General features: G+C 45.8%; 1 protein-coding gene across 1 annotated transcript in view; it reads left to right on the forward strand.

The window, feature by feature from the left end:
* Positions 1 to 13,132, forward strand: part of BSPRY (B-box and SPRY domain containing) — a 119,071-nt gene that overhangs the window by 64,580 nt on the left and 41,359 nt on the right. The gene's annotated exons all lie outside the window — the stretch shown is intronic.

A 13,132-nucleotide genomic window follows, 5' to 3' on the forward strand; every position in this document is an offset into this window, starting at 1 on the left:
CTCAGAGTGTTAGCGTTTGAGGCCCCTTGGTGTCAGACTTTTTTGGTTCTGCAAATCCTTGAACCCAAAACTTGAACACACCAGTGTAAAGAACACAGTGAGCTGGCAATGGTGCCATGGGGCCCAATGCAAGCAACGGAAATGGGCCTCCATGCACTGGCATGGGAATGAAAAACATCGAGAATTGGGGTGCAATAGGTGTCATTTCACTTGCTGCACGACTGGTTACTGCGCCCCTAAAATAGCAGCATTGTAAAGTGGAGTAGCTTATAATGGAACAATAAAGTTTAAAAAACTAATTTCACAGCTTCATTAAAATGCTATTCCACTGCCACCTCATCTGGCTTCCTGCGCAGAGCACGGTATGTGTGAACATGTATCCTTCTCCACCCCCCTCTCTTGAGCCAGGCAGAAGAGGGGTGTATTTTCTATCATATGTACACAGCAAACTCTGCAGAATCAATCGTATCCCTCCTTGTACCCAGGAAGGCACAGGGCCTATCAGCTGCTGGCTCATACATCTGTTTACGAGAGGGCTCTAGAGCAGAATGATGTGCTCTGACTAGAGAAGATATGATATGTGAATGATTTATGGGCTAGAAACCAGAGTTTGTAAGCAAACCACAGTTCACAACAGCCTCTGACTAAAGGTGTTTTTAAATAAAGCGACAGGCGTACATGGCATCGCTTCTTGAGTAAATACTAATAATGTAGTTAAATTTCCAAGCTCCATTTAGAGGGTGCCCGACTACACAGTGCTGCCCTAGTACGGGAACACTAGAGGGACACCTTAAAGATGAACGATAAAAATTCCGCGGCCACGCCTTCCAACGTTTCTTTGGACATTTGTATCTATGGCTAAGGACTTGCAGCTTAAGAGCCCCTCCCCACCTCCTTTCATCTCCTGATGGTCACGTCACCACATACCTGGCAACTCACACGGGATCACCGTGTGACACACAATATCGGCTCCCATCACACGATCTCTCGGTGAGGAGTCGATATCACACGGTGGCAGGGAAAACGAGATGAAAACCACAGTAAATAGTGGTTTTCCAGCTCGTTTTCTAAGGCTTTGAACTGCTGACATCCATGAAGGGGTGTGAAAACACCACAGGACATCGGCACGAGCCTCAGCAAGCTTTCATTTTGTTTGGTAGGAGGGGGCTTAGGGGCAGGGCCGGACTGGGAACTAAAACCAGCCCTGGCAAAGTACTCGACCGACCCCCAGGAGGTTGGGGGTGCGGCCGAGCTATTTGCCAGGGCCGGTTTTGGACTATTTTGTTACGGGCTGATATTAAAAACGGCCCTGTAACAAAAACGGCCCCAAGGGCCCAAAACCGGACCCCACCCTGGCGACTCACCAGGGAAATGCCTGGTGCCCGCTACGGCCAGTCCAGCCCTGCTTAGGATTGGGGTTCAAAAGTGCCCCTTAGGTACTTCTGGGCACGAGGCCCCGCTCCTCCTCACTCGATGAGATTGTTCTTCAAGTTGGCAGGTATGCCACCAGCACATGTCCTCTTTATTAGCTGCTGGGACATGTGGCCAGAGAAGACAGACTGCTTGGACCCGAGGACAAGTGAGTGGCTTACATTGGTACAGCAGGGGCAGCAGCACCGGGGCCCAGAGGAACATTGATATTTGCTGTATTTCACAGTTTAAACAGCGTCCAGGGGCCCCATCGCCATCCTTGCATTAAGGCCCATGACAGACAGACTATGCCACTGCCCGAGAAAGCTGAACCCTGTCCCTTTCTTGAGCAGGCCAGGGCACTTGTGTACCCGGACCGTTCCTGTCGCTTGGAAACCGCGCCAGCTTATTATACGTCTTGTAGTGGTTTGGCTTCCTTAACCCTGTCAAACCAGAACGTTTTGTTGATAATCAAACATTGAACAGCCTTGTTAAGGGTTTGGCAGCACAGCAGCAGATGTTATACACAGGTAGGAATGTGACGTTTTAAGATTCTGCAAAGGCCTGAACACGATTCTTCAGTATAACTTTATATGAAATCGTCTGTATTCCTTTTTAATACGGCCTTTCTGTTCTCGTTTACTTTGTCAGTCAGTGGTACTAAGGGCATCTGTAGAAACATTTTTAAGTGTTTGCTTCTACCACTTACTGTTTAAAGTATGCACAGATAAGGATGAAAATACCTGTTTTTGGGGTGATTTTTCAAAAATTTTATCCAACAGGGACATTAAAATACGGTCATGCTTGTATAAAACCTGCTAGCTGGCAACTCTATTCACTTGACATGCATTACCATCCCCCAGTCTTGTTCCTACTGGGGTTTTCTGAAGTGAACAGACAACAATTAACGGAGAGCATTGAATTATAATGTGAGGATAAAATAGCCACAGATTTTATCGAGAAAAACACTGCCTGTGAAACTTTGCAGACCATCATTAGTCAGATACAATTTTTGACACCAATGAAAATGACACTGCATTTGGGTCATCTTGTGTCCAGAATGGATATGAGTACATTGTAAAGAGTAGGTGCCTCCATTGGTCTGGTGCCTCCAGATATTTATCACTACAGATATTTATTGGACAGAAAGAAACTGCAAATTTGGTCTTTAGCGATTGACTGAGAACTTATATGTCCTAATTTTAATGACCCGAATAGCTCAGGGTTTTTTTGTATAGCACCGTACTGGCAGGAATCCGGCATTAATGCCCATCCTTTGGTGTCGCCATATTCAGTTTGATTAAAAAAAGATTTGCAGCTCTCAGTGGGATCTCTGTCAGTACATGCGGGGGCATGATGCCATAATGAAATAGCTCTATAACAGCGTTTAGTTGGATAATGTAGCCCTCTGTCTATATATCAGATAATGTTGAAGTTTTGTAAGGCTAAATATAATTTTGCTAACTTTCATTAAATTTCACAAAAATAATTCACATTTATGCACAAGTTCAGAAGACTAAAATTTGCAGTATCTCACATGAAATATGAACCTCTCCGATATTTGTGCCTCTCCCCTCTGAAGACACCACCAATACCAACTTCCACAACTGCATGACAGACGTCGCCAACTGGATGAAGGACAACTGCCTGAAGCACAAGAGAGACAAGACACAGGTACTGATTTTCGGAAACAATAGCTCGCCAAGGGATGCATCCTGGTGGCCCTCAGTACTCAGACCTACTCCTACCCCCACTGATAACGCTAGGAACCTAGGCATCATTCCGGGCAACAAGCTAACCATGACAACACAGGTCAACTCTGCCTTCTCCTCCTGCTGCCTCATCCTCCACACACTTCGTAAGATATTCAAATGGCTACCCCAGGCTCAAGACACATCATCACCCAGACCCTCATCTCCAGCCGATTGGACTATGGCAATGCTCTCTACAGACGGATCGCAACTCACCTCCTCTGACGACAACAGACCATACAGAACACAGCAGCCATACTCATGCTGGATCTCCCTAGAAGTACCCACATCAGCCCCTACCTCAGGGAACTCTACTGACTCCCAGTACAGAAAAGAAGCCAGTCCAAGATCCGGACCCATGCCTACACAGCCCTATGCAACTGTGGAACCGCCTACTTGAATTACCGTCTGAATTTTCATCAGCGCACCAGACACCTCTGCATCCCTTTCTCTAACCCTTACCCCCCGGAGGTCACTCCTTCTCCTACCTAGAAGCTAAGACATGGAATGACCTATCCTTTCATGTATGGACCTCCCCATCTCTTCCAGAGTTCCGAAACTCCCTGAAGACCTGGCTTCTGATTTGGAGCCTTCCAGCTCCTGGATATCTTCAAGGGTGACAAGTAGCGCTCTACAAATCTACTGATTGATGGTTTGAACCAAAGAGTGTACATTGTATTCAAAACTCACAGGAGATAGCAAGGGTACTAGTTTGAGGAGAAAATATGTGCTTCAAGACAGTTTCTGCCCGAACCAGCCACACAGAACAAAATAGTGAAAATATGCCTAGACACAAATTTTGTGGGACTTTGCCAACTTCATAAATTTTGCAACAAAACAAAAGTTTCACAAAGGACTGGTATGAATATGGACATTTATAAGTAAACGATAATCTTTCATAGTGCCTGAGTAAAAGAGTCTGTTAAAAATAAAAGCAAAAGGCATTTATTACATTTCTTTTTCAAGCACAACTTGTGTGGAGCACTGGTTGTGCATTGTTTATCTGAACTTTGTTTAGAGAATGTATGGCTCAGATTTTCTTCCATAATAAGGCAAGACGGCGCCATATGAAAGGGTCCATCCAGTGAATACCATCACAATACATCTGCAACCCGCCCCTGACATCATCCACAGCAGCATTTTAAAATGCCTATTGATGGTGATTGTTAGAGATGCAGAACCTGGGAAAGAGAGCTGTTTCTCTCCTCTGATTGGACCCTTTAAGTCTGCAGGAATAGGTATTCCCACAAACCAGACTCTGGATGACTAGAATATGGGGGTAAAAATGATGTCTCCCAGATGTCCTTGAGGTGTTTGTATATGTAGTTCCTGATTTAACTGAAATTACTCTAGTTGCTCAAGAATTCCACAATTGCTTGGTCTGCTTGTCTCTGTGTGGGAGGGGGAAGGGTGCTGGTGGTGGGTGAGGCGTTGTCACATGGCACTTCACGAGCAGATCCTATCTTGATCCCTCAGTTTATAAGTGGTAAGGCAGGTGATCAGAAGCTCTGTGTGTGTTCCTTGGGGCATGGAGGAACCTGAAAATCTGCTTCCCAAATGATCATATCTTACAGATGTCTCTTGCACATTGTTGCCATTCCTGTCTCTTGGTAACTAAGTCAGCCAGTGAAGAATAGTGCTTTAGCATCCCCAAGCTTGTAGAACGGGGATGTCATAGTTTACAATGGGACTGCCATCCATTGCCGAGTGTGTGGCAGCACCTTGGATACTAGGTACATGACATGGCCGTCAATTAGAGCCTGAGGCAGAGCAAGCAGTGTGAACTAGATCAGGGTCATCTGGAGTGGTAGTGGGCTACAACAGAGACTGTTCTCCTCGTAGTACACAACACATCTACCTTGTGAAAATCTCAGACACTAAACTAACTCCCATTATCGGGGTCTTTTCGAGATTTTGTACTCTATCAAAGCTCACTATAAACTCTGGACCATATTTATGGCCAAGTCACGCAGTGCAGCGCTGCAAGTCACCTTGCTCTGCTGCTCTGCGTGGCAGGGAAAAGGCAGGAATGTGCTGTATTTAAACCAATACAGCTTATTCCTGCCTTTTCCCCTCCGCTGGCACCCTTATGGCTGCTTAGCACCAGCGCAGCCCCCCTTGCACCGCGGTGCAAGGGTGCCTGTGTTGCATGCAGGATTGTTTTTTTGCAGAAAGGAAGAACTTTCTGCACAAAAACCACTCCCTGAGGTGTTTACCTCTTTCTAAGTGTGCTACTGAATCCAGCACACGAGAAAGAGGGAAAAACTAGGAGAAAAAAAGATATTTCTCCTTGTTACGCTGCACCTGGGGAGGAGCAGGTTTTTGATGCAAACCCAGATCTACCACTTTTGGTAAAGCTGGGAATGCATCAAAATCCATGGATAATGCGTGGGAACACTTAAGCAACGACCATGGAAACGCCACCATGGTGCAGAGTAATACAACGCAGCAATTTGGGATTTATGAAGACACTCAGGGCCACGTAAGGTGGCCTTGCATGGCTTCGTAAATCTCATTTTGAAGTTGCGTCGCTCTTGCACCACATTGAGTGGTGCAAAAGCGACACAAATGGCCTTGAAAATATGCCCCTCTGTTTCCTTTAACCCCCAATGTATGCTGGTGTGGCTTGGAATACCCACTTGGAATACCCGCTGATGTCGGACACTGCATCAGTACATCCTCTACCGGTCAAAATACACTGAGATCCTAAAGTAATCCTTAATGTAAATTATTGCATTGCCATTACTAAAGTCATAGATCAAATTGCGCGCTGGATTCAATTACACTAACAAGTGTGGGCAGAATACTAATCATAAAAATGGTAGTGCTGCCCAAGTTCCTATACTGTTTTGTAAACATTCCAATTTACCCCACAAACTACTTCTTCAGAACAATATAGACGTACTTGGACCTATGTGGGCAGGCTAGCAGCCCAGGATAACCTGAAGCAAGATGGGTGCCTGGAAGTACCCGACCCGGAACTGAATTATAACTGTGCACAGGTCCACTTTGGTTACTGCTGCTATCACCCTTCTGTAATACTACTGCACGTGGTGGTAGAAACAGATATTACAGAGCCCACATCACTCAGTGAATCACTGAATCAAGCGAGGATCAGGCAGTTTAAGAATATTAATGGTTAACACATGAAACAACAAAAGCTGAATGCTCTGGTATGTCTCAGATTATATATTCTCCATATTTGCCCTTTATTACTAACCCTGTGATACTCCCGACAACAAAGGCTAATGTGATTCTCCAACTCAAAGTGCGGAACATATGCACAAAAGGAAATCTATTCCTAAACAGCAAGTTTCTAACACTCGAAAAATGTGTCACTTAAATACCGCCAATAAAGGTATTTAAAAAGCAAGCAAATGTGATGGCTGGAATGCTCAAACAATTAATCTAGGCCACTGATAATTACTGTGGGTCGAAGACCTATGGCTCATGGTCAGCAGTCTGATTGGTGTTACCTAGTCTGTTGAGGCCCATTACCCACTGTGAATGGCTAGCAGTCTTCCCCTGTCAGAACCCCTTCATGTCACCATCATGTGACAATGGCAGATAGGCAGAGAGCCCCTTTAGGTCCCCACCAGTTCCCAGTGGTAGAGGGGCAGCGAGCCAGAGTCCTTTCCTGTCACCATCATGTGACAATGCCAGATAGGCAGGGGGTTAGACTACCTTTATTTCACCCTCCTTTCACAGTGGCAGATAGGCAGAGATTCTTTTCTGTAAGGTGGTGTCTCCTAACAAACCCAGATCAAACTCTCAATTTCCCTCTGCATTCTTCTCGTGTGAATTATGGGCGGTGATTTACGTAACAGCAGTGAATCCCAGAACGCTCTCTATCTTTAAATCAAAACACAGATGGATTAAGCCTGGGCAGATGCTATGGTGATACTGTGAACCTTCTCTAGTCGGCCATCATGTGCCAAGGGTGGATGATGGAAGATAGAGGTGTTTCAAGCAGCATCCAGCTATATGCCTCAGTTTTATTATGGCAGCTGCCTGGGGCAGAGGTGAGGAGGGGCCTTTCACCGGAAGACACGAGGCCAGCTCCTTTCCTCTCGGGCTTTTGCTTCTGAATCACACAGACCAATGATTGAGTAGAGTCTCACTTTTCAAACTTTGGGGCTCATTAGGATTGCGGATTTTCGGCATCCTCTGGGCCGGCGGAAGCCACCGCCGGCCCGGAGGATGCGGAAAATCCGCAGCGGACCCACCAAAGAAAGACCCACCGCCACATTAGGATGGCTGGTGGGTCCTGGTTTCCGTCCGCAGCTTTTCCGCCGTGGTTGGCTTACAACCGCGGCGGAAAAGCACTAATATGGTGACGGTGTCTCTCAGACACCGTCAGCCAGATCAGGATGGGCTCTGATACATGCTTTTCCACTGCGGATTTTCCGCCGTGGAAAAGCATGTGTAACTTCACTGCGGGGGCCCGTTGCAGGCCCCCTAGGTGAAGGGGGGTGGGGGGTGCACAAGGGGGGTACCTATGGTAACCCCTGCATTTGTATGCAGAAAGCGGCAGGCACCGCACAGTGCCTGCCACTTTCTACATGCAAATGCAATGCGTGCATTTTTAACATTGCTGCGGGTGCAGCTTGAAGCCGCACCCGCTGCAATGTTAAAAATAGAGGATGTGACCGCCACGGTGGCGGTCACATCCTAATTGCACAGGAGGGAACTCCGCATGCCATGCGGAGGTTGCCTCCTACTCTGGGGTCGCGGACGGACGCAAGTCCGTCCGCGATCCTAATCGGCTCCTTTGTCTGTTCTCAGTCATGCCTCTAATAGTACGAACCATAAGGTTCTGTTGAATGGCCAGGCATAAACGTTTTAAAGCATGGACAAAGTGAGCAATTGCCCAGGGCCCCCAGTTTACAAGGGCCCCCTGGGAAAGTAAACTTTGTTTCTCTGAACCTCAACTGTGTGTATTTCTGTATCTCAACCTCCCTACCCTCCTCTCTGTCTACGTCCACCTCTGAATCTGTCTCGTTTTGCCCAATATCAACTTATGTATCTTTGTGGCCCGGGGAAAGACATATTTCAGCTGTTTGTGTGAACCCCGTTTATTTAGCATCATGCGGGCTTCAATTAGAAGTAAATAGGTAATAAAATTGCGAACAGAGGTCACCAAAATATGTCTTGCCCGGGGCCCATAAAAATCCTTAGGTCGACACTGTGACCAGGGCAGATATAGAAAGCATCACGGGGAGGATTTTGCCAAGTGGCAGCCTTTTTGGATCTTGCATCTAAGAGTGAACCTGTCTGAATTTACCTAGCGTCAGTGTCAAATAGCTTACACATAGGCAGTCCCATGCATTTATTTATTTGTTTATGTAGTACTACAGTCTCCCTAGAGGAAACAACAGGTTGCTGAAAACACGAGATGATGTGGGGAGGATGGGAGCATCAGTAGGGTTTGTCAGAGGGGTGTTCGGACCTAAGATCTGAGGCATGACCACGGCCAAGTAAGATCCCTGTGAAAAACGAATCAAAGGAAGTGTGCTCTGACATCGCTGCCAATTGGGAACTGACCGACCTCAAGTTAGCTCTTCCGACTGAAATTGAGAAATGGGTGTTTGTGAACATCCCTTCACGCACCGTGTGGCAGGCACTCAAGCGCAGATGTGGAGGGCCAGGGGGTAGAAGGGCCACTGCTAGGTGCCCCCAATGTCACTTTCCAACAGTCTTTCCATTTCGGAATGGCTAACATGAAAAGGTTGTATTAAACCGAAATCATAATCCCGACGGCGGAAACGCCGTCCTTAAGGGATTATGAGACCTTTCCGACCCCACGCTCTTCCAACTGCTGCCTCTAACCGCACATATCATAATACGTCGGTCGGACCGCAACCGACAAGCTGTCGGTTGATGTCCAAACCACATCGTAATCAGGCCCATAGAGTCAAATATCCAATTTTCTCATGCAACGCAGAGCAAAAACCAAAGTTGCTGTACTAGTTTGTGTGAAAGGAAGCGAGCAGGACAGTTATCTGAGATGTCAGATGTTAAAGCAACACTAATGAGAATATGTTTTGCGGCAAAAAGATGTATGACACAATCACACATGCTTTTACAGTGCATGTCCTTACAACTCTGGCAACACAACAAATTCGTTGTTAACACGCATTCCATTACCACGCAAGTCGATACAACAACTTTTTAGGGCAGCGCTGGACTTTGGAATAGTATATATTACTATTCCAACTCCAGTCTGTGCAACAGTAGGGAAGGTGTTGGATTTAAAATCCAACAACACGTTTCCTACTGCAAGTTGTTGTAACGACGTGCCTGGTAACGAAACGCCTGGTGACACCCCGTTCATTGTATTGTCCATGTTGTAATGGTACTGCGCAGTTTTCGATGCAAAGTAAAGGCTGTTTCCCTCATCAAAAGTATCCTAAAGTATTCAAAAATGACATTTACACTAAAAGGCGAAATCAGCCAACCAACCAGTCAGATGTTGTGCAAGTCTCAGATTCCAGAGGCCTTTAAATGTACCTGTTTAGCTGAATATAGCAAGGTCGCAAATAGTAACCCTGAATCCTACCTGTACCTTCTTAATGCCTTTCCCTTTTATAGATCGATTTGCCTTTAGTTGAATGGCATTGAAGGAGGCGGCATGATCTGAGTCTCCAGCCGTATGCCTAACCTTGCTCCCCATATTTCAACATGGAATTCACCTCTCTCTGCTAAAATCAGCATGCTTTTTCAATACAAGATATTTTCTAGGCATTGTAGACTACCTCTTCGAACATGCAGTAGTCACCCCGGCCCTTCTGATGAAACCAATGAAGAGTGTAGCAGTCAGGAGTGGCTCCTCCGCTATGGTGGAGGTGCGTTGCCTCACTGCTTTCTTGCGGGCGGGCGAGCGGCGCTGCTCTGCTCTCTGATCAGGCCAGTGGAGGAGTGGTTTGCCCACTCCTGAGTGCACACGGACTGTTTGGCTGACACTCTCAGACCGCACAAACCAGTCATGCGCACTTTGCCCTTCTCCATGCATGCTGCATTGCAGCATGCATTGAGAACATGCAGACCCCTCAAGCCCCTGGATGAGCGCTGTGTCACGGCGCTCCAGACCAATCACAATGCTGCATGCAGCGTTGTGATTGGCATAGGGGAGGGAGCCTGGCTGCCTGCTTCCTGTTCCTGTCGGAGGCAGGAGAACAGGAGCAGTGAAGACATGGGACCTGGTGGAAAGATATGATTTAAATGTTTTTTTTTACATTATGAACCCCCCTCACAACCCCTCTCTTCTCGCAACCCCCCTACCGCGAGCCATGCCAGCCGCTACCGGTTGCAATACATCAGAGCTTAAGCCATGCATATGTAAAATTTTAATTGGGGTAGAGGAGCAAAGACTGCACTGAGAAACGTCAAAGACCACCCCTCTCTGTGGAATAAAAATCAAATACAGCACAGCAACTCCCCAAAGTTTCTGCAATCTCAGGAACAACAGAAGCAAGAGTCAATGGGAACCTTAGTGTCAATTCAGTGATTTTGCTGACAATTATAGCCAACTATTAAAAAATGGTTGCCCAGTGGAGTGCCTCAAAGATTATCCATCTTGGCTTTTTTACCCTCCTTTCTGGTATAGATGATTGAATTGGATCATCGTCAATTCCAGGGGAACCTATATTAATTACAAATCCACCCCTGGAAGGTGAGGGCTCCTGAAAGCTAAATTCACAAGTAAACAAGACTGGGTCACCTAATCCCAGCGCAAAACGTAAAGAACCTGCAAACCCTTCAAGGCCAAATGCTCCTCAATGTACAGGATAGGGTATGGCATAGTCATATGAAGGCAAAAAAGTCCGGCACAGAATTTACGATGGATGCCAGACTCCTACTATGTCTTGGAGGCAGTCAACAGAGGTCTCGCCTCTCATTACTGGATCACACGTTCATCTCCCTTATCCCTGACTTTGCGACATAGGTCACCTTCAGATAAGATGTACACCATCGGAGTCATATTGGGCACTGACGATTTGCCTGGGCTCTTCCTCTTCTCCAAATGAAACATAGGTTTCCCTTGCCTCCGTTGCATAGGGTCTGTAGCTGCTCTGCCGAGTAGACAACCATCAGCCTATCCAAATCCGTCCATCAGATTAACCTGTACTTTCAAGTACACACATAATTTCATGGGAAGTCAAGAATACATGTTATTTACCCCATTTTGTTTCTAACTCGAGTTGTTAATTTGTTACAGAAATCCATAAAAAAATATCCAAGCCAAACACAGTGCTAATCAAGCAAATGAGGAAGTAATTCAAGTATGGAAAAAGTTTATTTATTAAAAACTAGACGATCATTTTTAAGATCCTGTGCCGGCTACCTAAACCCTTATTAGTTTTAGCCTGAGATACCTCTGCGCCTTAGTGCCCAACTGCATAAGTACTGTCTGCACTCACTGTGCTCAACACACTTCCATTTTGGAACAGATTCATTTAGATCAATTTGATTTGGAAGCTAAACATTTCAGGAAAAGGCACCGACAACTAAGCCAGAACCACGTAAAGCCACAAATCAGAGGCCTTCCATTCATTTTTCCAGAAAGGACTAAGTACTATCCAGATTACTGCAGCAAGCGATGGGCTCCCGCATCATTACCAGGAACCTATAATCTCTCAGTTGTTATCTGCTGCCAATGAATGAGCCCAAGGATGGGAAAAAATACCGGGTCAAAACTTTTACTTAGGAGCCCACCACTGGTGCTGTCAAACACCGGAGTTATGGAAGTCCATGGCTGCCAGTTCTTGACTCCACACTTTTCCACTTTCTTCCTCCACTTCTCTTCCTTCCGTCTCTTTAGCTCACTTCTTCATGTACTTTTTCATCCCTGCTTTCTCCTTTTATCAATGTTTTCCTATCTTTCTCTTGCTCCTTCTGTCTCACTTTTGTGCTTTTCTCTCTCTCTCCCCCCTCTCCCTCCCCACCTCTCTCTCCCTCCCTCTTGCTGTGGTTGTTGCTCTGGATCAAAAACTGATGATGAAAAATAAGTCTTGGTTCCCATAAGTGAGTGCTGGTGTCCACTACCTGCAACCACAGCACAAACGAAAAAGCAAATGAACCTTTCTTGCACCTGTTCAGTTGGATTTAGTGGGACAGGTTTTTCTGTATCATACTCTGAGCCGGTGATGTACATCACTTGTAATCTTGACACTAGCCCTTGAACCATCCATTTGCAGTATGTGGCGCTGTACAGTCAAACGTGAATCGATTCACAGAAATGCCAGGGCGAGGCTGGAAACGCCATGGCGCTCTCTTTGCCCACCATTGACACCATCGCGTTGTTGATCTCAGTACCACCCTTATCCATCAACAACTTCCTATTTCGTGGTGACTGGTGAGGGGAAAAGGGAATAGTGGAAACTACAGCCTGTGAACATGGCTTTTAGTTACAGCCTTGTTCATTTCTTGTTCTGCAGATGTGTTCCTGACCCTTGAAAGTAGACGTAGCAGAAGCAGGGCCTGAGGCACCCAAGAGCTACCCCAATAATAGCAGTTGCCACACTGGCCACCTCCAATAGAAGTCCATATTTCTCCCTCACACACTGTTTGCTCACTGACTGATTGACTGAATGACTGACTGACTGACTCACTCACTCACTCATTAATATTGCCCGAAGTTGCGAATGGTCTCTATCTTTTTCTTTTTTTTAGAAATCTTTTTATTAGATTTTTACTTCTGAACAACATAACATGCTAAAACATTACAAATAGTCCTTATCTTATCTGAAATCTACAGCAACAGAATGTCGAGCACCACATTTCATGCTAAAAAAATACTGTGGCAAAAAAAACGATGACCAAGATATTTAAAAGGTAAGTATTATATAGGAACGTATGGGTTTACTATATGTAACTCTGCGTATATGTACCTTGACAATATGTACTTGTCAAGTTTCTTAGTTGTGGAGTTTAGAGTAGTAAATCTATATCAATATATACTTAACTTTACA

The sequence above is a fragment of the Lissotriton vulgaris genome, chromosome 5 (assembly GCF_964263255.1).
Source record: "Lissotriton vulgaris chromosome 5, aLisVul1.2, whole genome shotgun sequence".
NCBI lineage: Eukaryota > Metazoa > Chordata > Amphibia > Caudata > Salamandridae > Lissotriton > Lissotriton vulgaris.